Source organism: Haliotis rufescens, unplaced genomic scaffold (assembly GCF_023055435.1).
Source record: "Haliotis rufescens isolate VD_foot unplaced genomic scaffold, xgHalRufe1.0.p SCAF_8, whole genome shotgun sequence".
NCBI lineage: Eukaryota > Metazoa > Mollusca > Gastropoda > Lepetellida > Haliotidae > Haliotis > Haliotis rufescens.
Window position 1 is genome coordinate 21,013,789 of NW_025964372.1, and position 4,220 is coordinate 21,018,008.

The following is a 4,220-nucleotide window of genomic DNA, read 5'->3' on the forward strand; positions in this document are numbered from 1 at the left end:
TTGTGTATACGCTGTTAGTGTCCCATATGGTGTTGTGTATACGCTGTGTTAGTGTCCTATATAGTGTTGTGTATACGCTGTGTAAGTGTCCCATATAGTGTTGTGTATACACTGTGTTAGTGTCCCATAAAGTGTTGTGTATACGCAGTGTTAGTGTCCTGTATAGTGTTGTGTATACACTGTGTTAGTGTCCCATATAGTGTTGTGTATACGCTGTGTTAGTGTCCCATATAGTGTTGTGTATACGCAGTGTTAGTGTCCCATATAGTGTTGTGTATACGCTGTGTTAGTGTCCCATATAGTGTTGTGTATACGCAGTGTTAGTGTCCCATATAGTGTTGTGTATACGCAGTGTTAGTGTCCCATATAGTGTTGTGTATACGCTGTGTTAGTGTCCCATATAGTGTTGTGTACCGGGCAGGAGTTTGGAAATGTGTATGTGGAAGGTGGAAGGTGTAAGTAAGTGTACGGGGCGGGTGTAGGGGAAGGTGTATATGGCAGGTGTAGATGTATGTGGCAGGTGCAGGTGTACGGGGCAGGTGTAGGGGGAAGGTGTATGTGGAAGGTGGAAGGTGGAAGTAAGTGTACGGGGCGGGTGTAGGGGAAGGTGTTTATGACAGGTGTAGGGGAAGGTGAATGTGGCAGGTGTAGGTGTACGGAGCAGGTGTAGGGGGAAGGTGTATGTGGAAGGTGAAAGGTGAATGTGGCTGGTGTAGGGGAAGGCGTATGAGGAAGGTGTAGGGGAAGGTGTATGTGGAAGGTGTAGGGGAAGGTGTAGGGGTAGGTGTATGTGGAAGGTGGAAGTAAGTGAACGGGGCGGGTGTAGGGGGAAGGTGTATGTGGAAGGTGGAAGGTGAATGTGGCTGGTGTAGGGGAAGGCGTATGAGGAAGGTGTAGGGGAAGGTGTATGTGGAAGGTGTAGGGGAAGGTGTATGTGGAAGGTGTAGGGGAAGGTGAATGTGGCTGGTGTAGGGGAAGGTGTATGTGGAAGGTGTAGGGGGAAGGTGTATGTGGAAGTTGGAACGTGAATGTGGCTGGTGTAGGGGAAGGCGTATGAGGAAGGTGTAGGGGAAGGTGTATGTGGAAGGTGTACGGGGTAGGTGTAGGGGGAAGGTGTATGTGGAAGGTGGAAGGTGAATGTGGCTGGTGTAGGGGAAGGCGTATGAGGAAGGTGTAGGGGAAGGTGTATGTGGAAGGTGTAGGGGAAGGTGTATGTGGAAGGTGGAAGTAAGTGTACGGGGCAGGTGTAGGGAAGGTGTTTATGACAGGTGTAGGGGAAGGTGTATGTGGAAGGTGTAGGGGAAGGTGTATGTGGAAGGTGGAAGTAAGTGTACGGGGCGGGTGTAGGGGAAGGTGTTTATGACAGGTGTAGGGGAAGGTGTTTATGACAGGTGTAGGGGAAGGTGTATTTGGAAGGTGTAGGGGAAGGTGTATGTGGAAGGTGTAGGGGAAGGTGTATGTGGAAGGGGTAGGGGAAGGTGTATGTGGAAGGTGAATGTGGAAGGTGTAGGGGAAGGTGAATGTGGAAGGTGTAGGGGAAGGTGTATGTGGAAGGTGTAGGGGAAGGTGTATGTGGAAGGTGTAGGGGAAGGTGTATGTGGAAGGTGGAAGTAAGTGTACGGGGCGGGTGTAGGGAAAGGTGTTTATGACAGGTGTAGGGGAAGGCGTATGAGGAAGGTGTGGGGAAAGGCGTATGTGTACCGGGCAGGTCTAGGGGAATGTGTATGTTTGAGATGAATCTTGTACTTGTTCCTAAAACATCATAGGTATTTATTTAAACTAATCCCAAGCTCTTTAATTAGTGGACTAATCCATTTTGACCAAAGGGTATATGCCTATTGTTGTTTTAACTAATACCTCATTTGCTGTATAACTATTGGGAGTATGACAAATGGGCGTATGACTAATGGGATATGACCGTATGTGGCAGGTGTAGGTGTACCGGGCAGGTCTAGGGGAATGTGTATGTGGAAGGCGTATGTGTACTGGGCAGGTCTAGGGGAATGTGTATGTGGCAGGTGTAGGTGTACCGGGCAGGTCTAGGGGAATGTGTATGTGGCAGGTGTAGGTGTACCGGGCAGGTCTAGGGGAATGTGTATGTGGCAGGTGTATGTGTACCGGGCAGGTCTAGGGGAATGTGTATGTGGCAGGTGTATGTGTACCGGGCAGGTCTAGGGGAATGTGTATGTGGCAGGTGTAGGTGTACCGGGCAGGTCTAGGGGAATGTGTATGTGGCAGGCGTATGTGTACCGGGCAGGTCTAGGGGAATGTGTATGTGGAAGGCGTATGTGTACCGGGCAGGTCTAGGGGAATGTGTATGTGGCAGGTGTATGTGTACCGGGCAGGTCTAGGGGAATGTGTATGTGGCAGGTATAGGTGTACCGGGCAGGTCTTGGGGAATGTGTATGTGGCAGGTATAGGTGTACCGGGCAGGTCTAGGGGAATGTGTATGTGGAAGGCGTATGTGTACCGGGCAGGTCTAGGGGAATGTGTAAGTGGCAGGTGTAGGTGTACCGGGCAGGTCTAGGGGAATGTGTATGTGGCAGGTGTATGTGTACCGGGTAGGTCTAGGGGAATGTGTATGTGGCAGGCGTACGTGTACCGGGCAGGTCTAGGGGAAGGTGTGGGGGAAGGCTAATGTGTACCGGGCAGGTCTAGGGGAAGGTGTATGTGGCAGGTGTATGTGTACCGGGCAGGTCTAGGGGAATGTGTATGTGGCAGGTGTATGTGTACCGGGCAGGTCTAGGGGAATGTGTATGTGGCAGGTGTATGTGTACCGGGCAGGTCTAGGGGAATGTGTAGTTGGAAATTGTGGTGGAAGATGCAGGTGTACGAGGAAGGTGCTCCAGCGTCCCGCCAGTGTAGGCGGGGGCCTTCAGCTGATCTAACAGATATCGGCTATATCTCTCTTATCCATGCCGTACCGGAAGCTGAACAAGCCGTAAAGAGACACGGAAGCAAGTTTAACCACATATGTCGGAAACTGCGGTTTCCAACTTAGCAAAAAATCCGGAAGTTGTGGTTTAAATATTGTCGGTTTGAAAATAAGAGTGGAAGATTTCAAAGACAACTCGTACGCTACACGCGATAACCCCACCCTTATCTTGTCCCCCGCTCGTGATAAAGGATGTCAGCTCAGCAAGACATTAACAGGTGCTTCCGAACACTCTCCCCCTCCTCCTTCTCCCACCCCTACATGATCATGAAAACATCACACATCCAGGGAGCTATTATTGTTGTGTGCATTTGATAAGTCAATGTCTATAATTAGGCAATATGTATATTGACTGATTCACTAAGGCAATGTACATATTAACTGAATTTTTCAGTACGCATATTGCCTCATTTTAATTTTGATATATTGTGATCTTACGATTATCGATGTGACTTTTCTGAGTATGTAGTTTAAACAATATATTGGAAGCAATCTGATGCCATCTTCCCGAGGCAATGGAGAATACTGATTATAAAAGTCGAGTTTCCACCCTTGACGAACGAGGCTGAAATTTCGTGGTTCAATCGTAGCGCCATCAGTTGCTATTACGAGTTATTGAGTTGGATCTCATCAACAGATTCAAATTAAAATGAGGAGATTAACTTAAAGTGTATAACTCATGTCAGTCAATCTGTATAAGATCCATTCTCGTTTTTCAGCGGTATGTATATTGAAGGAACATTTCAAGCAATGTGTATATTGACTGAACATTTCAGGCGAGTAAGTAGTATTCAGCATTCATGGGTAAGAAAATATGACGGAGTCTAAAAAAAGATTGTATTCGGGATTCAGGGAATGGGTTGGCACCCTCACACACACACAAACACACGCCCGCACGCGCGCGTGGTGAGTGTCACGCTCTATCGTGTGGCTGGTGACAAGTCTCACGTACTATATGTGGCACGTGTCACGTACTTTCCACTGCAGTTGTACCAAGTGACAACACTCATTAATATGCCGCGGGGATTCGAAAACCAATTCCTTAGCACCCGTGCTGTCCCGAGCTCCATTAATCGACCAGTCCCTCGACATGGCTGTCTACTATGCCAGACAACCCCCCCCCCCCTCCCCCCCCCGCAACATCTCCCTTTCCCCCCCCCCCCCCCCCCCCCCCCCCCGCAACATCTCCCTTTCCCCCCCCCCCCCCCCCCCCGCGGCGTCTTCAGACGTTGCCGACACGACGATCTGGACATATCGATCTGATGTTGACGCCGTCTTTGTGTTG